Source organism: Colobus angolensis, unplaced genomic scaffold (genome assembly GCF_000951035.1).
Source record: "Colobus angolensis palliatus isolate OR3802 unplaced genomic scaffold, Cang.pa_1.0 Scaffold72, whole genome shotgun sequence".
NCBI lineage: Eukaryota > Metazoa > Chordata > Mammalia > Primates > Cercopithecidae > Colobus > Colobus angolensis.
The window spans coordinates 3,675,855-3,697,847 of NW_012120932.1; the positions used below are offsets into that span (position 1 = coordinate 3,675,855).

The 21,993-nt window shown below is 39.8% G+C and overlaps 1 long non-coding RNA gene and 2 pseudogenes across 1 annotated transcript; 2 read left to right on the forward strand and 1 right to left on the reverse strand.

Moving 5' to 3' along the window:
- The first annotated feature begins 5,994 nt into the window (after nt 1–5,994).
- LOC105501507 lies at nt 5,995–7,433 on the forward strand. The gene is made up of 2 exons (XR_001000202.1): nt 5,995–6,114; nt 7,075–7,433. It is a non-coding gene; the product is annotated as an uncharacterized LOC105501507 (long non-coding RNA).
- Nucleotides 7,434–14,430: 6,997 nt separating this feature from the next.
- Nucleotides 14,431–15,905, forward strand: LOC105501541 (annotated as a pseudogene).
- A 1,479-nt stretch (nt 15,906–17,384) lies between these two features.
- On the reverse strand, nt 17,385–21,735 carry LOC105501542 (annotated as a pseudogene).
- Nucleotides 21,736–21,993: the final 258 nt, after the last annotated feature.

Genomic DNA, 21,993 nt, shown 5'->3' on the forward strand with positions numbered 1-21,993 from the left:
TCCCTGGTGTGATCATGTGACTAAAGTCAGCCTCACCTAATTAAACAGGGAGCCCCCAGAAAGCAGGGCTCACTGTCATTCGGCAGTACCTGCCCTGAGTCTGGCCCATCCTTGCTGCAACTCTGGAGAACTCAGAAGGCTGGGAAAGTACCTTTGCAGGGCTTGGCAATACAGCTGGAACTAAGGGAGGCAGGGAAGGAAAGAGGCAGAGAATAAATGAACCAACTTAGCCAGAATTTTATAGTCAGAAGATCTACAAAGAAGTGGGTTTAATTTCAGCATATATTTGCTTTTAAAGACAAAATGACATTTGAATTAATGCTATTATTATTGGTAGGGAATGGGGGAAATGTCTACGTATTGGTAATTGAGGTCACTAAACAACATAGCTCAGAGTAGAGGTTTCAAGAAGAGTTTTCAATGAAATAATTTGTTTTACAAAATAGGGCACATTATCTCCTGTTTTGTTGGGGAAACAAAAACCATAGAGTAATTTCCCTTTTAAGCAATCCTTTGTTTCCATTGAGGGAACTAGGAACACACATGTTAGATCAGGAGAGGTTCAGGACAGACATTAGGAAGAATTTTCTAGCTCGGGTGTTGTTAATCACTTTCCCATAGTAAAAAAGCCTGCAGAGCAACCTTTTTTTTTTTTTTGATGAGAGTTAAGGCAGTAAGACAATGAGTAGTCTAACCCAGTAATAGCTGAATTGAGCAGATATCCTTCAAGGCTTCTCAGAGACTTCCTCAGCACATGGACTTCAGCTCTTACATAATTTTCTCATTCATAGACTGCATTGTGCCTGCAATCTCATGTGTTGTTATTATTAGTAATATTATTTTAGACGGAGTCTCACTCTGTCACCCAGGCTGGAGTGCAGTGGCACAATCTCGGCTCACTACAACCTCCGCCTCCCAGGTTCAAGCGATTCTCCTGCCTCAGCCTCCCAAGTAGCTGGGATTACAAGTGCGTACCACCATGCCCAGCTAATTTTTGTATTTTTAGTAGAGACGGGTTTCACCATATTGGCCAGGATGATCTCGATCTCCTGACTTCGTGATCTGCCTGCCTTGGCCTCTCAAAGTGCTGGGAATACAGGCGTGAGCCACCACGTCCGGCCTCATCTGTTATTATTCAAGGTATTCAGTGCATCACTGCGCACATGATCTTTGCTCTTGCCCTTATTTTGTTATACCTGTACTTGAAGAGAGACATTCTGACTGGCATTAAATCAACATTTTGTATGATGGACAATTACATATGGCTCAGAATGCATTTTTGTCTGCTAAATAGAAATAATCTTCTCTTCTGTGTGATAAATAATGCAGCTAAAACGTCTCAGAATTAATCAAACTTACCATCAATTAATTTCACATTTTTGACTGGCTTCCTTAAGTATTTAAATTATGATTTGCAAAACAACCTTGAAAGTCATTCAGTCAAAATGGCTTTGAAATAAAATCATAATATGTTAAAGTAAGAAATTATATCCTACATAATGAGGACAACAGAGACATTAAAATAGTCTCATCAAGTATTTGCCTTTAGTTAGTAATTTCTCCAAGAAAGTATTAACTTCAATTTTGAACAAAGTTTTCTTTCTGTTTTTTGGCAGTATCAGCCTTTTGCCAAGCTGAACACAAGGGGATGAAAAGAAAATCTGGGCTCGAATGGGCAATTTCATATTTTATGTTAGGGCAATTTACAACATATCATAAAGCTGCATTAATAAACAGATGTTCCACAGTCTGCAGAATATAAAATAAATGTCTTGAATAAGCTACGAAGACCAAGGCACTTTTTGGAGCAGATTTTTTTGTCTTAAAGTTTTATCTCATGCAAACACTGCATATAACATGAACTTACATAACCAATGCTTTTAGCAACATGTCATAGTAGAACCAAGGCCCAGTTGTTAGCTGAAATCTATATAAATATATGTATGTAGAATAGTTAGGAAATATAAATATTAGCATATGCTCTTTATTGTCGATGATATCAATAATTCTTACATGAACTCAGTAAAGTTTTTTTTTATATTCAAAATGAAGTTTTCTGATTACTCTCTTTGACACAAGGTTCTCCCTGTCTGCAAATTATATCCATTACAGCTATCTCTTTGAGGTAAATATCTCTCCGTCAAGTCAATCTTAGCTTCTCCAACACCTAGACAATGACTGGCACATGTAAAGGCATTCAGATTACAAGTAAAGGCATGCATAAAATGAACACATATATTTACAAGATATTTATAGACATGTCATAGGAATGTGGGGGCCAAGAAGAGGGATTCTAGCTTTTGGGTAGATATAATTGCAGATTATAACAGTAACTTACATGGTGCCTAAAATATCAAGTTACTGTTCTAAATGTGTTAGATCTGTTGGTTCATATAGTGCTTGCAAAAGCCCTTGAAATATACTTTTATTATAATTACCATTATATAAATAGAGAAACTAAGGCAGGGAGAGGTTACGTTGTTCCGGGTTCACATGATAATTCAATGGCAGAGCTTGATTCAAATTTCATACTGTTAACTTATATGCAATTTTGCCTACCATCGAGACATTCTTCTTGTTGAATGAGGCCCTCAAAGGGAATTTATGGAGTACTATTACACAGAAATAATTCTGAATATAAGTAATTCTTCCGTGGAATGACTTCATCTTATATTCTCAGAGAATGATACATTTTACGTCAAATAAGTACAGGAGAAAGAAAATGATTTTATAAATGTTACTAACACTATACCTAACAAATGGAAGACATTGATATATTCTAATTTGAAATTTATGAAAATGATACACAAAACAGTGTTTGGAGTAGACTCTATCTCCTATTTTTGTGAGGCCAAAATATCTAATTTATTTTATGAAATAAATGCTTAGGAATTATTTTATTTGTTGTTGTAAGGAATTTTGCCTACTGAAATGGACAAAGCATTGTGATTAGTGTTGGGTCTTTTGGCTCAGACTAACCTAAAGGGAGCAAAGAGGAAAAACCAGATGGTGAAACTGAGGTTCCTCCATCCTCTGATGGCTTGACTACCATTGTATTTTAGTAAATCCTTAAATCATATACTATGATTATGACGACTTAATTTTTTTTTGTAATTAATGATAGAGTTGATAAGTTTTTGTATACCCTTGCTTGTTAGATCAGGAGAGATTCAGGACAGACATTAGGAAGAATTTTCTAGCTAGGGTGTTGTTAATCAGTGTCCCACAGTAAAAAAGCTAGCAGAGCAGTCTTTTTTTGGTGAGAGTTAAGGCAGTAAGACAATTAATAGTCTATCTAACCCAGTAATAGCTGAATTGACCATTGACCATTTATCCTTCAAGACTTCTCAGAAGCCTCCTTAGCACATGAACTTGAGCTTTTACATAATTTTCTCATTCGTAGTGATTGCATTGTTCTTGTAATCTCATGTCCTATTATTTAAGGTATTCAGTGCATCACTGCATACATGACCTTAGGTCTTGCCATTATTTTGTATTCCCTGTACTGGAAGAAGAGAGGCATTCTGACGGGCATTAACTCAACATTTTGTGTGAGGAACTATTACATATGGATCAAAATGCATTTTTGTCTGCTATATAGAAATGATCTGTAATTCTGTGTGATAAACAGTACTGCTAAAAAATCTCAGAATTAATCAAACTTACCATCAATTAATTTCAAATGTTCACTAATTATTAGCGAGAGAGGAGTGTTGAATTATCCAATCATAATTGTATATTTGTTGATTTCTCCTTTTACTTCAATTAATGTTTGCCTTTTGCCCAATTTGGGTAATTTTTCCTGCTAGGTTTTCAAAATTTTTTCAGCACTGTGCTCCTTTTCCTCTTCTTCTGAGACTCAGATGACATGTATGTTGGAACTGTTCCTCAGGTCTCTAAAACTCTAACCAAGACTTTTTCATCTTTCTTCATATTCTTATCATCTTCATATTCTCTCTCAATAGAGAGTTGTTGTTAAGATTAGATAATTTATGTTGATTTATGTTCACAATAACAGATTCTTACCTCTTTAATTTTATTGTAATAAAAAGCTTACCTAGAATTTTGTATGTCAGTTATTGTATTTTTTGGTCCTAATATGTTCATGTTGTTTCTTTTTACATCTTCTTTTTATTTTCTGATACTTCTAGTTTTCCACTGGTATACAACTGTTGCGGCTGGGCGTGGTGGCTCATGCCTGTAATCCCAGCACTTTGGGAGGCTGAGGCAGGCAGATCATGAAGTCAAGAGATCAAGACCATCTTGGCCAACGTGGTGAAACCCTGTCTCTACTAAAAATACAAAAATTAGCTGGACGTGGTGGCGCACACCTGTAGTTCCAGCTACTTGGGAGGCTGAGGCTGGAGAATCGCTTGAACCCGGGAGGCCAAGGTTGCAGTGAGCCTAGATCGCGCCACTGCACTGTAGCCTGGGCGACAGAGTGAGACTCCATCTCAAGAAAAAAAAAAGTGTTTGTGACCACTTGTTGGAACATTTTTATAAAAGCTGCTTTAAAATCCTTGTGATGTAATTCAAATTTCTCTTTCTTCTCAGTATTGGTAGCTACTTAGTACTGATTGTCTTTTCTCACGTGGAGTGCAGTTTATCTGTTTTTTTGTAATTTTGGATTGTGCCATGGACATGAAGTTTTCAGGCTCTGGGTCTTATTAAAATATTAGGCAGATTGATGCTATTTTTGCTTTAGAAGCAATTGACCTTGCTATATTCAAGCTGCAAGTTCCAATCTCTGTTTTGTGAACTGTGGATCCAACGATCGATCAGTTGAGTTTTCAAAGCCTTTCCAGTTTTCTTCAGATATGTCCCGGTGGTCAGTGTGGAACTTGGATGATAATCTGCTAGCTTCGTTCTCAAAATCTTTGGTTAACTAATTAGGAGCAGATCCACACACATGCAGCTTGGAGATGCACTCAGTTCATTAAAAACTTTATGTTGTCACTTCCTCTCCACAATGTCTCCGGTATTTTCTAGTTTCCTGAAGCTCCTCTTTTCTGTTTTCTGGCCAGAACGCTGGATCTTTGATTACTGTGCTCTGCTACAGTTTTTCATGGCTTCATCCTTGTTTGGAGCCAGGTGACAGGTGGCAAAATGAGAAAAGACTTAAAAGAGTTTGCATCACCCTCTTGGGATCACAGCTGCACCAACTGGAGAGGAAGATGCCCCGGCCTCAGAGTCTTGTTTCTCCTGGGCACCTACTGCTGCCACCACAGGAATTCTTGGGGGCCAGATCACAAGGACTCAGAGAAAACAACAAAATGGAGGGACTTCTGCATTCTCTCAAAGTAGTAGGAGTCCTCTTTCCTGCCCAAACTTGTAGGGCTTATCCTTGATCTCAGCAAGTACTGAGAAATTGTTCCACCCTTTACATGGAAAACAGACTTTCTTGTTCGCCTCATCCCTACCAGTGTCTTTCTCCCTATACCTAAGGTCAATTACCAACTGCCCTTTATCATTGAACTTACTGCATTTTTCTCTTAGTAGAATTAAGAGGAAAGAATATTTCTTGTACACATATCTTTATTATATGCAGACAAATCACAGAGTGAGAGAGTAAGGGTTTCAGAACAGTAAGAGAGAGACAGAGGAGAGAGAAAGAACTGCTTGTGGAAATACAGAATATCCCACATTTTCAATACGGAAAGTGTATGAGGGTCTGAAAGAAAATACTCAGTTTTTTTGTCCTGTAAGAGGCAGCATTGACAAATGTGTACCAGAGTTTGGGTACATTTGGTCCAGCTCTTCAGAATCGTGCGGTGGGAAATATAACAAAGCTATTTACACCCAATTCTAGGCAGATAAATGTGCTTCAAGGAAAGAGAAAGGCCTGGCTAGATTCTAGATGTTTTTAAACTGGAGGCCAGAGACAGCTTTAGGGAGTCTATATACAGGCACAAATTTCTTTCTTTTATATTCTTCTTGCTCTTTGAAAACGGTCTTTATGCAAATACACACTATATAACCAAAGTTTCCCTTTGTTCCGGGCAGCAGTAGGGCTGATTGGAGCCATTGCATAGTGTCAGGACCACACCAGGGCACAGAGAACAGTGTCCTGTCATAAGGATTCAGAGCAGGTGGGCCCTGCGGTGACGCACAAAGGTGAGGGTGCAGCTGCTTAGGACATACTCATGCATGTTTGCCTGGACCATGGAAGACGGCAGGGGAGAGCCCTCGTGTTGGGGTAGAGGGTGCACATGAGTAGTCACCTGTAAGTCATGTAGAATCACCTCTCACAGCCACTGTGTCTTCCCACCAGCATCACCAGAGAACGCCTTTATCGTCACTTCAGTAATGCTTGATCTTGTCTGACTTTTTTATGTGTACAAGTTCAGATAGAGAATTGCACTCTCATCATTGCTATAACGTATACTTTTTTGATTACTAGTGAGTCTGAGATTCTTCAGATACATTTATTAGCCATTAATGTTTTTTCTCTCTCTTTATTCTTTTTTTTTTTTTTTTTTTGAGATGGAGTCTTGCTCTGTTGCCCAGGCTGGAGTGCCGTGGCATGATCTCGGCTCGCTGCAACCTCTGCCTCCTGGGTTCACGCCATTCTCCTGCCTCAGCCTCCCGAGTAACTGGGGCTACAGGCGCCCCCCACCACGTCTGGCTAATTTTTGTATTTTTAGTAGAGACGGAGTTTCACCATGTTGGGCAGGCTGGTCTCAAACTCCTGACCTCGTGATCTGTCCACTTCGGTCTCCCAGAGTGCTGGGATTACAGACGTGAGCCTCCGCGCCCAGCCATGGTTTCTCTTCTTAATGTGTTTGTACTTTTGTTTACTTTTTCTTTCCTCTTTATTAGGAGCTTTTATTTTGGATATCAATCTATATCTTCGATAATGTTGTAAATACCTTTTTGTTCCCACTAGCTTTTCTTACAAACTTTTATTCCTAGTGTCTTGTTGCACAGAAATTTAATTTTATTGTGGTCAATTTTGTCAGCCTTTATCTTTATAATTTGTATGGGGTTCTTCTCTTGTTTGGTTTTGATTTGTATAAAAGTGATTTTTTACCCTAAAGTCAGAAGTTAAAATGTAACGTTTTCTTCCTATTTCAGAGGACCATGCAAGATATGATAAAGATCTATGTCACTGCAATTTGGTTCTATATTTGTATCTCAGCTTCCTGGAAATAAAAGAGAATTCTAACATTCATACCTTGAGTATTTTATGTGAGAGGTTTTGTTGTCAAAATCAAGTCTGAGAGCAGTGTTTATTCGGGCCTTTAATTGAGCTACCAAGTGGTAAAGGGGACATTGTCTTCAACAATAACCCTACAATAAACATGTTTTGTACAATAAATATATGACAATTTCTTAAAAGCAATTTCTTTGGCAATGAAGACAATGTGGCTTGTGTATGGAGTTATATGATGGTCTGGATTAATCCAGTATTAAATCTCTGGTTATTACAGAAATCAATGGATTCTATTCTTCCAAATAATCCTTAAATATTACTTATCTCAACTGAGATTTTGGTGAAAATTCAGCTTTAGAGCTTTTATTGACCTGTCAATGAGCTGAAGTAAGATTATTCTTTTCTACTGAATGAAGACAAACCACCTTAAAAAAATTAACCCAGAAGGTTATAGAGGTGATTTGTTTTCCTTATTTCTGATGACGGTTAGATAGCTTGACTAAAACTCTTGGTTCCCTAAATGGCTTTTCTGCTTTTGAATGGTGGTAGCCTGGGGAACTTCAGGAAAGCAGATGTCTCCCAAAACTGAGAATAAAATACCTGGTTTATTCCAATACATTCCAGGAAACCCCATTTCCAAGTTCTTTAAACTAAAACATTGCTGTAAACATGTTGGCCTAAAATTTTTCAGAGCTAGAGATTTTCAGAGCAATAGCTGCCAGTTGCCACCGTGATGTTAGGAAATTCTCACTAATTCTTACATGACAGTTGTCTACATAGAGATGAAACACTGGTCAGCGGCACAGTTGTGTCCATACAGATAGACAGAACAAATCCAATGCTGTGATGTAGTTTAAATGTGCACGTATTAACTGATTAGAGAGCTAGAAAATGGAGGGTATTTTTAGCAGGCATATGATAGATATATTTCTGACTGACCGTTGAATATTGCTTAACTGCTTTGTTCTAGGTACTGGGGATTATATAGTAGTAAGTAATACAGACAGATGTCATGTCCTGATGGGCTTTGTATCTCAGAGATGAAATGGGATTTTGTTGGCGCCAAGACCTGATTGCTTTGCTGGTTACCCTCACCCCTGGCTCACGAGGAAAGTGTATTGAGGAGATTCTCGAGGAACCACATGAGTTTTAATATCATAAACTTCTGCCCTGCATTGAAAGGTAATTTTTTGTTGAGGAAGGCTGAGCCACACTTATCCACAATCCAAAGGGCCTCCTTTGGTACAGGCCCTAGATAACCCAAAGTGTGTTCTCTGAAACAGATGGAGAAAATTAGAAGGAAAAGCAGGTGAGGATAGAAAATGTCAAGAGTGGTACTGAGGATGCTGCCAGCTGAACCGCCATTTATGTTTTTCATAGAACAAAACTTCAAGGGGTTTAAGTAGTCAGAGTTCGGCCAGCCTTTCCTTGGAAGTATTTACGCAAGAAAGATGTTTTATATTCTGGAGGAGGGCATATGTGAAGGGCATTTCAGAATGACGTAAGGTGTATGCACAGGTCATGTGATGGGGAGGTCTAGGGTAACAGGACATATGACAGGCCTCGAGGTTCGCTCCTACAACCCTGGAGCCCATATCCACATTTTAAAGCACAGAAGCTGGACGTGGGGGTGGAGTCGTTCATGCCAAAAATCACAACTTGGTTTGGAAAATGAGAGGGGAGAGAAATTTCCTTAAAGAGAATTAGAAAAAGTAAAACCCATGAGGTAAAGCTGTATAGATTTGAAATAATAAATCCTTACAATTTTTACTTCCACTGGTTGATGGCAGAGTTTCTTAATCTTAACAGTATTTGCCTTTTGAGTGAGATAATTTTTAATTCTTTTTGCAGAGGAGAAGAGAGGGGATAGGCTGTTCTGTGCATGATGGCATGTTTAGCAGCATCCATAGCCTGTACTCACTAAGTGCCAGTAGCAACCCCCAGTTTTGACAACTCAAGATGTCTTCAGACATTTTGTTCCCTGGAGGCAAAAACAGCCCTGGTTGGGAAGCACTGGTTTATGAATAGAAATAAAACTATAGTGTTCTCCAGCCAAACAAACAACAACAAAATTAAACAGCATATTTTCAATTTATTGGCTTCCTTGGCTAGTACATAGCTCACTACAATTAAAGCTTCCAATTAGAAATTCTTCCTGGGTTTAAAAAAAAAAAGCCATCAAGAGAAGCAATTTAGTAAGCTGGGTTTTAGGAATATGTTGTTAATTTTGCCTAAAAGGTGGCATGCAAGGGGAGTGTTATGTAATCATTTTTAAGTAAATGTTTCATTCAAAAAAATACTCTTTAAATGGTTTGATTCAAAAGTACTAAAATCTCTTATCATAGAAGCATAAATATGAATAGTTAGGTTATTTAAATATAACTTACGGTGAAATCATCAAGGAACATAGCTAATTGAACCTATCATTCTAGCCTACATCATCCTGTGCATTCCACAAAATCCTAATGAAAACTACACCAAGCTCAAAGTAGAGATAAACATATCAGTGTTGACAGCTGTGAAGCCACACTATCCAAAGGCTGCGAGCTCTGAGGAATTCCTGTTAGCTACAGCACATGTAGGATCAATGAAGGAAGAAAATGAAGGCTCCTGGGAGATAAAATTATGCCAGGACAAAGCTGAAAAACAGCAACGCCTGTCGGAAATATCCTAAATTTTGAAAGGCACCACCAGAAGAGAAAACCTTACCTTTGGGACTTTCTTTGCTTGTGACAAGAACAGCACTTGATGCCCTTAGAATAGTTCCTGGAACATCTGAATAAATATCTGTGGAATGGCTGAATCAGAGGTGGGGACTGGTGTGCAGCTGCCAGAGCTGTCAATGGTATGACCACAACTGAAGCTCCACCTGGCAGGGAGCTGCTGACTTCTGACACTGCAGGAGCTGGTCTCTGGATTAGGAGGTCCTGTTCTACTTCCAGTTGCAAATATTACATACATTTGTGTGTGTGAGTGCATATATACGTATATATAACCGCCCAACAAGTTCCGCTTGCCCACTGCCTAGACAGAGCTCATTTATCAAGACAGAGGAATTGCAATAGAGAAAGAGTAATTCTTGCAGAGCCAGCTGGGAGGGAGACCGGAGTTTTATTACTGCTCAAATCAGTCTCCGCGAGCGTTTGGGGATCAGAGTTTTTAAGGATAATATGGCAGGGGCTCAGGAAGTGGGGAGTGGTTATTGGTCAGGGTGGAGATGGAATCACAGGGGGATCAAAGTGAGGTTTTCTTGCTGCCTTCTGTTCCTGGGTGGGATCGCACAACTGCCTGAGCCACATTACCGGCTTGGGTGGTGCTGATGGCAGCAGCGGCCCATCTGGAGAGGCTGCTGCCAAGATGCCGGCTGCAGCAGGGGAGGCAGCGCCGGCCGCGCTTGTGGAGCCTGCGGGAGTGGGGAACAGGCAGGAGCCCTGCCCGCTCCTGAGCTGGTGGGCAGGGAGCCCTGCACTCCCGGGCGCAAGGGCAGCAGCCCAGCCATGGTTGCGGACCCGGGCATCCCTGTCCGCTTGTGGGGTGCCGGGAGAAGGGGGGCAAGGGAACCTATATTAGACCAAATACCACGTTATATTTTGTGTATTTTTTTTAACCCATACCAGTCCAAGCTAGATTTTCTTACTGATTTAGTTACTTTGCTTGCTTATTAATCTCATTATGTAGAATATATTTTGGAAGTTGCCTTAATAGTTTTTAGAGGAAAACGGGATAAAAAGAAATATGTAAAAGAGGCCAGTTTTCCTTATATGTATATGTTATGGTGTAAAAGAGCACTAAATAAAATGATCAGTAGAGTGGCTAGGGAGATAATTAAAGTTAGGTTTTTGGGCTGGGCGAGGTGGCTCACACCTGTAATCCCAGCACTGTGGGAGGCCCAGGCTGGTGGATCACTTGAGGTCAGGAGTTCGAGACAGCCTGGCCAACATAGTGAAACCCCGTCTCTACTAAAAATACCAAAATCAGCCGGGTGTGGTGGCGGGCGCCTGTAATCCCAGCTACTCGAGAGGCTGAGGCAGGAGAATCGTTTGAACCTGGGAGGCGGAGGTTGCAGTGAGCAGAGATGGCACCATTGCACTGCAGCCTGGGTGACAGAGCGAGACTCTGTCTCAAATAAAATAAATAAATAAATAAATAGATAAAGTTAGGTTTTTGAAGGAATTGAGATTATAAAAATACAGTTCAGTAAAGGATGCAACAAGTATCTTTTGAAAATGCAAAGGCAGAGGTATTTCTGGCAGAAGTAATGATATGAGACATTTACTACAATATCGTTTCTACTTATGCTCCTGTAGTTTACTAAAGGCAATTATTGTTTCCTGGGAAATATCATTAATGAAAGTGACCCTCAGTCCCGTAGACTGGGAGCCACGAGGCTGGCCCTGGGCTGACTGTGGTTGGACTCACTCAGGAACCAGCTTGGCTGGTCTCTTTTAAATAACTGCTGCCAGCAACTGCCAGGAGTTACAGGATGGGAGGAAGGGATGCTGACTGGCCCAGCTGATCCATAAACAGTCCTTTAGCAGCACTGCAGTTGCTTGTGATGCATGCCTGTGATTCCAAGTTTGTAGTCTTTCTTTTGTGAGGGGTTTCCATCTCACCCTCAACTCTGTCCTTTGCATCGTTCAGGCTACACATTCCAGTGTGTTCCCATCTCCTCCTGCCCTCTAGTCAGCTGAAGGTTTTGCATCCTGTTCTCAGCGTGGACACGTATCTCTTCTTTTGTCCATCACATGGTCATTTCAATAGGATGTTGGTAGAATAGGAAGAAGATGCACATGTATTTAACTAATGGTTTTTAATTAGAAAGTCAGAGGTTGAATTGAAAAACAACTCATATTGAAACTGTGTTTGCAATAATTGTAACAGTGAGAGAATTATGGCAGTGGGGAAGATCTAATCTAGCCAACCTCCCTCTTACATTTTACCTTCATGTTGCCTTCATTATTGCTGGGCTTAGGATGGGCTAGCTTTGGGAGACATGTAGTTTACAGTTTAAATGATAATAGTCCTCCAAAACTCAACCACCTTTAAGAAACTAATGAGAGACCACCAGGCTAGGAGAAGAGGAGCCTGAATTCAGCAAAGGTATAGACATAAAAGACTGCCAGCCATTATTCCAGAGGTCACGAGATATGCATCTTTTCCAATTACTCCTGCAGATAACATCACTACTGTAGAACCCAAGATTGGCCTTTTGAGATAGCCTTTCAGATATTTTGCATGTTTGGCACCAATTCTGGCACCTTCTGGACTCACCAACTGCTAATGTGGCCCCATGCAGAAGCAGAAGCGATTCAGCACACAGCAGGATCCTTTCCCATGCTGTGATTGCACCCCCCAAACGATCAGCAGAAAGCATCCATTGCCTAGCCACCCCCATCCCTTCCCCCAAATTACCTTTGAAAGAACCCTAACCTACAAGCTTTCGATGAGTTTGATTTAATAACTCCATCTCCTGCGTGGTGTGGCTGGCTTTGCATCAATTAAACTCTTCCTTTACTGCAATGCCCTGGTCTCTGTGAATTCATTTTTTTGTGTGCAGCAGGCAGGAAGAACCCATCAGGAAGTTACAGTATCATTGTTGAGCTTTTCAATTTATGGAGTTTCAAAATATAATTATCAATGTGTGTCTTCATAAAACACTTTTACCCTGTGAAACTATACAATATTTTTATTAGATCTTATTTGTTATTTATGATTTATCATCCTAATTTTTAAAACTATGATTTTATTAGATTTTTATTTACACTTACTATGAAAATTTTCAAACATACACAGAAGTTGAGACAAAAGTAATAAAACCCAATGTATTCCTTACACTCTACTTCAATAATTATAAATATATGGAGTAGTCTTAAAATTTCACATATATCCCTCCCACAAACACACACTCATGCAGAATTTTAGAACAAACCCCAGACATCATATTATATCATTTTTAAATACATAGCTATGTATCTTTAAGGGAAAGGACTTTTAAAATGCATAATAGTAGTACCATTAACACAACTAAAGAAATTAACAGTAATTCCTTAATATCGTCTAATGTTTGGTGTTCAAATTTTCATAATTGTCTCACAGATCTGTTTTTCAATCAAAATCCAAACAAGTCTACACACACTGCATTCTGTTGATAGAGGTTTTTGACAGAGCAGGAGCATCGCCATCATGGACAAACACCACCATTCTAAAGTTCCCCTTGATCAAAAACCACCTAAATCCAAAGGGCATCAGTCTAATGGCTAAGGTCAGCATGACCATAAACCACAAATGACATCTCCGACCAGAAACGTTCCAACTATAGGATAAACCCCACCCTGACCAGAGACACACCAGTCCCCAGATAACTTCCCCTCCAGCTGGAGAGATGTCAGCCCCAAGATAACCTCCCCTCTGACCACAGATACTCCAACCCCGCCATAAACTTCTCCTCCACACAGAAACATTCCAAGCCTGTGATAGGCTCTTTCACCAATAAATACTCTTACTCTATAAGAGAGAGTGTTCCTTACTGAAATCATCCAGAAGCCCCTCTCAGGTTTATTCTCCAAAATAAACCTGTCTTTGACTGTTAAGCCACTTTTCATGTTTCTTTCCTCTTTCTTTAACTCTTACAGTTTAAAGCTATCACAATATCTTCTTCCCACTCGACTCCATGTATTTGCAGAAAAAAGTAGGTCATTTGCCTGTAGAATTTCCCACATTTTGTGTTTGGCTTAGTGCACCCTTATGGTATACTTTAACGTGTATTTCAATTAAACTGATAGAAGAAGAGGTTGATTAGATTTAAGTTCTTTCAGTTTTATTTTTATTTTTTTTGGCAAGAATACTTCAAAGGTGATGCAGTGTACTTCCTATTGAATCATATTCAGAGGCATGTAACGTCGGCTTTTCTTTCTCTTATCAGCCTTCTTAATTTCAGTTGTTCCAGTACATAAAAATTAGTATTTTATCATGGTCTGTGATTACTAATCATTTAAGAGTTTATGGGGATGTAAGTGGCTTGCTCCTGCTTTGCTGTCTGCCACGAGTAAAAGCTCCCTGAAGACTCCCCAGAAGCAGATGCTGCCATGCTTCCTGTACAGCCTGCAGAATGTCATTGAAATTATGAGACTATCATTCAAATGGAAGCATTATAGTTCTTTGGAACAATTATGATCTCAAAACGAAAGGAGTATGATATAGATACACTGCCTGAGGTGTTTTGAGATGCATTGAAGTGTTCCAAGCTGTGACTTACCTTAACATGTTCTTGAGGTACCATGTCATGGATTAAAAGGAAATTCGGTGAGCAGCCTCCACCTAAATGACTTACTAGGGAAGCTATGTGAAATTATTTAAAAGAGTGAGGGGATCAAATAGTACTTATCCTTCATGCAAAAGTTGCTCAGAAGTCATATGGAAATGAAAAAAGGCTTTTTTGCCCTTCCTCTTGTGTATATCTTATGGGCAGTGGATGGAAGAAAATAAAAGAACATATGAAACACGATGGTTCTGAACAAGAGTCTTAACGTGTGCATTTATTGGGAGAGGAAATAGTGACCAAGAAATGCAGCAGCTAAACTTGGAGGGAAAGAACTGTTGCACAGCCAAAACATTGTACATATCTGATTCAGACAAGCAAAAGCCCTTCATGTTGTCTGTAAAGATGTCCTACGGCAACAGTGATGACATTGGTGTGTTCCTCAGCAAGTGGATAAAAGTCATCTCCAAACCTTCCAAAAAGAAGCAGTCATTGAAAAATGCTGACTTCTGCATTGCCTTAGGAACAAAGGTGGCTCTGTGTAATCGACTACAATCCCAGACAGTTAGTACCAGATACTTGCATGTAGAAGGAGGTAATTTTCATGCCAGTTTACAGCAATGGGGAGCATTTTACATTAATCTCTTGGATGATGATGAATCAGAAGGAGAATAATTCACAGTCCGAGACGGCTGCATTCATTATGGACAAACAGTCAAACTTCTGTGCTCAGTTACTGGCATGGCACTCCCAAGACTGATAATTAGGAAAGTTGATAAACAGACCACATTGTTGGACGCAGATGATCCTGTGTAACAACTCCATAAATGTGCATTTCACCTTAAGGATACAGAAAGAATGCACTTGTGCCTTTCTCAAGAAAGAGTAATTCAATTTCAGGCCACTCCATGCCCAAAAGAATAAAATAAAGAGATGATAAATGATGGTGCTTCCTGGACAATCATTAGCACACATAAGGCAGAGTACACATTTTACGAAAGAATGGGCTCTGTCCTTGCCCTGGTCATGCCTGCGCCTGTCGTAGAGAGCCTTCAGTTGAATGGTGGTGGGGATGTAGCAGTGCTTGAACTTGCAGGACAGAATTTCACTCCAAATTTATGATGTGGTTTGGGGATGTCAAAGCTGAAACTATGTACAGGTGTGGAGAGAGTATGCTCTCTGTCATCCCAGATGTTTCTGCATTCCAAGAAGGTTGGAGATAGGTCTGGCAACCGGTCCAGGTTTCAGTAACTTTGGTCCGAAATGATGGAATCATATATTCCACCAGGCTTACCTTTACCTACACACCAGAAGCAGGGTCGCGGCCACATTGCAGTGCGGTAGGAGCACTCCTTCGAGCCAGTTAAAGCCAGGTTCCCCAATGAATCAAACACAAACAGCGAGGGAAGTTAGACAAACACCAGCACAAATTCAACCAGTGTCGCATCATCTACGGCAACAGTGGTATTCTACCGTCTTTTTGCTAGGACTTGAGTGCAGCAAAAAGTTGACAAAAGAGAAAAAAATGAACAGGCTTTTGTGGTTTATTGGGAAAACTTTTCATACCAGGCGATACTATTCTAAAACCCCACTATCTAACTGCAAGTGCTGATTTGAAATGCAGAAGCCACAGTAAAACAAACAAAAAATCAAAATGTACAAACTATTGGAAATTAATATTTTTTCAGCAGTTTTGTTGGTTGGTTGGTTTTTGTTTGGTTTTGTTTAAGTGGGCAAGAAGTAAATAATGTGGCTGGAATACAAGTTGAACAAACTAGAAAACACAAATCTAACATAGTTTTTATGGACCAATGAACTTGTATATTGCATAAGCTTTAGTAAAAGGTATATTTTTACCATACCCTTTTTTATATCATGGTATTATAGTACACCTTGTTACCAAATAGGTTGTTCTCTTCCCGTCTCACCTTTGAGCTTTTGCTTTAAAATACATTCAGTTTCCAAGCCTGGTCATGCTTGTTTAATCTAATTATCATGCTCTTCCAGGTTTTTTTTGGTCTAAGGCTGGAGTTTTTTTTTTCCCCAGCTGAAGTCTTATGACTTTTCGTGAGTCAAAATTGTTTGGATTTCAGCAAGTCAAATCTTGTGGAGGCCTACATATATTTTTTTTAAGATTATGTGAAGTCTGTGCAAAAGCTTTAAAAAACTGCCTCTGCCTTGCCTGCAATACATGCGACATATGTTAACTTAGTCTCTCTTCCCAGACACTGTTGGTAGTTATTTTTCCTTTTTTTTTTTAAAAAAAAAGCATTTATAGTGGTTATCCAAGAGGTTCTAACTTTCACATGCAATTTGGTGTGGCCATTTAGCTACATTTGAGTTAATGGCGCAGAACATGTAGATATTTGAAGTGTTCTCTCCCCACACGTAAATACATATGTGTGTTCCAGGATTTGTTCAGGTTTTTCCTCACTCCTGATCTTGTACATACTTGTATTATGTATAAGTTAAACATTTTATTTTGAACTTGGAATGTTCCCAGTGATTTCGTTCAGCAGGGTATTTTCTGCCTTGTTGGCAAGTAACAAAAAATATCATGAGAAGCATCTGCTGCCAGTTGGGAGATGGTGCCCTTATGGTAGAATGAGGATAGACCTCAGCAAAAGCATGTTTTATTAGCTTTACTTTTGGGGGCTGTTGGAGGGGGTAGTCTAGGCCAGAACGTCATTGTAATCTTAAAGCAAAAGATGCTTTTATTAGATGATCAACTAAAATAGCTGGAAGACAGTACTTTAGAAAAAGATAGTTGTAAAATGACAAAATGCAAATGTAACTTTTGTTTTTATTTTTTTTCCTCTGGCTTCTTTGTTTGTTTTCTCTTCTCCAGTACTGAGCATCTCCACAAATGTCTCCTAACTCTGAAAATGTTTCTTTTCCTTTCAGTTGAGATTTGGTTCCATTCAGGGTTGTATGTTGGCCTTGCATGCTAAACTGGCCAGTTCTACCTTGCTTTCATTCCTGAACTTTGGTTATGCTTTTGTTCGGATTCTTCGAAGTTGCAGCAGACTCATTGGGCTACATTTAGTATGGGAACCACATGCATAATGTTATATGGCACAGTCTAGTAATACAATCATCCTTCTTAGAGTAAAAACTGCCTCTAGATTGTGGTAAGCTTTTACTGTCCCATAAGACAGGAGCCACAGTACCTTATGAATGCAAAACTGTAGCTTCCTACAGTGTTTGCATACAGAACATTGTCTTTCTGGTGTCCTGGGCTATTTTGACAAAGTTTCCATTAATAGACTTTTCAGAAATTATTATTAGTGGCATTTTTTTCCAGCTTCACTGTTTTCATCACTCTTTGCTCAGACTCCAGTATTCAGTACCGTGTTGGTCCAGATGTAGGTTTATATGCTCGTTTTTAGCTTATTTCTTGTACCTTGCAGCAGGCTGTACGCATTCAGCCCTTAAGGGGTTTATTTTACAAACTGTGTGCCAGTAAGGTTTGTTAGCAATAAGACAGAAAATTGAGCAAGTTTACACAATAATTTTGTAGAAAAAAAGAATCTGCTCAATTCCATATTTCATCCATGAAAAACCTGCAATACGAGCAGTTTCAAGGAATAAAGAAAAAAAAAGAGCTTATAGGTCGGCCAAGTCTGGTGGCTCGCGCCTGTAATCCTAGCACTTTGGGAGGCCGAGGCCAGCGGATCACTTGAGGTCAGTTCGAGACCAGCCTGGCTGACATGGTGAACCCCTGTCTCTACTAAAAACAAAAACAAAAACAAAAATTAGCCGGGTGTGGTGGTGTGTGCCTGTAGTCCCAGCTACTCGAGAGCCTGAGGCATGAGAATTGTCTGAACCTGGGAGGCAGAGGTTGCAGTGAGCCGAGCTCGTGCCACTGCACTCCAGCCTGGGTGACAGAGTGAGACTCTGTCTCAAAAAAAAAAAAAGTTTATGGGTAATTTCTTTATTTCTGTAAAATGCCCATTCCCATCTTTAGCCAATTTTAATTGGGTGCTTTTTATATTAAGACAAACTTTGTATATTAAACATTGATTTTTAAATTATTTACTATATCCAGTCAACAGCTTTCTTTAAGAACTTTCCAGTGCAAAATAGAAGAGTGGTAGAACTTGAGTACGAAAAGGAAAAAAATCTAATTAATTAAATGTATCTTTGATTAACAGAAAAATAATATAAGCTACAATAATATTATTTCAGAATCCCCCAGTTACAAAGCAACAGTGAGAAGATGGTGATCTACCAAACTTTACTTGTGACAAAATTCTAGTGTAGTCTTTTTTAAGAAATGATAGAAGAAAGTGATTGGATTACAAATAAGATTAATATAATGATATACCAGTATCATGAGCATCTTTCTTACATAAAATTTTCTGAAGACATGGATAGTAAAAAAAAGGTAGCACAATAAAATTATACAGGGACAACTTATTAAAATAAATAAACATGCTCAGTTCATTGTAAGGAAATAAAATTTTTTTCTGAAAACAAATAGAAAGAAAATAATAACTATGTTAGCCCAGAGAAAGGAATGCACTTGAATTATAGATGAACAAGGGCATATACTGTATATGACTAACACGTAACCATGAAGAATAGGTTAAGATAAGGGAAAAGCAGCAGAAACATCAGTTTTCAGGCAGATGCATTATTACAGTGTACCCAGTTAGTTTATGTCACTTTCTAAAAGTCATTTAAATAAATTTATTTGTGGAAGAAAAAATATCTGAACATCAGGTATGGTTTGATCCACAATGATCCAACAATCTGTCATAACTCACTCTAGGAGTATGCTTACACAGTTTGCAAGAGAAATTACATGTGGAGCTACGGGTGAACATTTATCAAAATTCATAAAGCTGTTTAACCGGAGTGTTACACAGTACATAGTGACCCTCATACAACAGTAAAAATACAATAGCAGATACTATTTTTACAAGCTACGATGTAAACAATTTAGGCTCTTTTTTAAAAAAAAATACACAGAAATTTGATTACAGCTTTATTTCAAGCATTTTCAGTTAGACACAGGTTTATATATTTTAACTCAAAATAGCAAAAGACCTTCTGCAGGTAAAATATATTCTGTGTTTAAATGCTTGCATTCTGAAGTATGACTTGCCATGTGTGAGTTCAAGTGGGAAGATGAAGCTGCTGTAGCAAAATCCTGGCTGATGATGGAGACTCGGACACTTTTCATCTTTCATGCAGTCATTCAATATTTCGTGTATTTACATGAAGGGGAAGAGAGGGGAGGATACAAAGGGAGCCAGCGTTGTTTTTGGATGAAGCAGCCTAATTCCAGAGAACGGGCTTTCCATTTTGAACTCAAAGGGTGTGATCCACAAATTGAATTCTTACCAGTCCAGGGAGCTGCCTTTGGCCTGGGAGGCAACACTTGATGACGAAGTGAGCTAAAGGGAAGTGTTAACTGAACTACAGGGATGGTCGCCTGTAAAACAAGTTTCCAAACATGCTCAGGCCCACGCAGAGGTGAGGTGCAGCCAGAACTATCAATTAAAAAAAAAAATGCATTCACAGATGCAGACACAGAACTTGTAGGAAGAGGAACAGTTCTGGGAGCCTGGCTATAGTTTCCAATATCTGCCTTCACCACCCTCTGTGACTCTTCTGTTTTTCTGCTTTGTTTAATTTGATTCCAAGGATTTCATTAGCAACTTTCTGAAAATACAGGAAGATACAGTCTCCTGTCTTGGCTGAGATAAAGTGGCTACTAAAACCATTTTCCTGGCAAAACCATAAGTGTTTTTCAGGTTTTACTGTTTCCATATGCTCCAAATCAATTTTATTGCTCACCAAGGCAACCAGTAGCAAAGTTTCTGACTCTTCCCTCCCTTTCTTCAGTACAATGTACCGATCTTTTAAATTCCCCAAGCTTTGCTAATTTGTAACATCATATATCAAGAGGATTCTCTGTGGTCCATAGATAAATGTACCCACCGTCTTGCCGCTTATTGTACACACCCCCTACATACCATACTTGAAGAGTAACATTCAAGTTTCCTGGCAATGTTTTCCTGCTAAGAAAAAAAAAAAAAAAACACCACTATAGTTTATTTTTATTGGTTCCCAAAAGTTTCTTGAGCAAAACTCATAGGTCTTCCAGGAGCTGCTGCTTCAAGCATGACAAATTTCAGTTGCCATTCTTGATTTCTTTCTTGAGGTCTGGTGGAGTTCAGTGTGATGCTCAGGGTAGCTCCCCAGGCAGAGAGAGAAGGAAAGGAGAGCATCTCTGTGGGCAGGGGGAGAAGGAAGGGAGCAGGACCCTGCCCTGGGATCTGGATGCCCTGGAGACATCAGGGGAAAATATCACTCACCAGGCACCATCTCGCCCATCTCCCCTCCCCGTTAGTTGATTTCCTGGTTTTATCTGTTTTGTGATGAAATCAATGATTGCTGAAGAAGGCTCACAGCTGGAGGCTTGAAATTCTAGATAGGAAATTTCATGCCAATTTTAATACAGCTGGATAGTAAAATAGGCGCCTGGTGTTAGTTTTACTATCCAGTTGTATTAAAATTGGCATGAAATTTCCTATCTAGAATCATCTAAGAGGAGAATCAGGTAAGTTGTCCTTAAGCGCCTTTGGGAAATCGTGCCGTTCAGAGAGCTGCGTTGTGCTCACGCCTCTGGAAGGTCTTGCTGTCCGTGCACTGACTCTTGTAACTCCATGTCCCCCGTTCCTGGGGGTGTTTGCCAGCAGGATGGAATGATGGCTCACTGAAAACTTAAGATGATATGGAAGATGACAAGGGAGATGAGAAAGTCCTGCCCAGTAATGACAGGGAGATGGGCACAATGCGGTGACCTCACAGGTCTCCATGCCTCAGCTCAGCTCTGATGAAGAGGCTCATGTCATAACAGTCTTTTCAGATGATTGCAGAGAAAAAGGTGGTGACAGAGAGGCAGATGTTTTACTGTTTCCCCTTCTGGAACATGCTGCAGGGTATGAAGAGGGTCAGCACCAGAAAAGATACAGAATATCATGTCTGCAGTGGATGAAGCCATCAAAGGATGGCTTCACTTCACCACCAGACAGCACTGACCAACCTATGGCAGTAAGTCCCACAGACCAGAATGACATCCATCAAATGCCTCACTCACCATATGTCAGCCCAGAATACTCTTACAGCATTGAACCAGTCTCTTTATCCACCAAGCCTGACCCAGCAGGCAGGAGAGGCCCAGTACCAAGACGATCATCCACAATAACCTGCACACTGCATGGAGGATGGAGGCCAGCCCTAACAGCCCGCAGCCCTCAAGAGGGAGAGGCAGTAAAGGGCTCCTTGTCTTCTTGTCCTGATGAATGGGCATTGCATCAGGAAGACGAACATTAGGAGCAGGTGATCAGAACCTCAGTCCAGCCACCATCTCCTCTATGATGACCAAGATGGGCGAACCTTCTGAAGGCAAAGGTCCAACCAACATCCTGGGTGGTTGGCATTTTCTGAATTTCTAAAGGTCATCACAAAGTGCAGCAGGAATGGGAGTATTTGGTGCACTTTGATTTTGCAGTTGCCTCTGATGACCAAGAGATGGAGGGCCAAAGATTTCTCCTGACCCAAGGCCCAG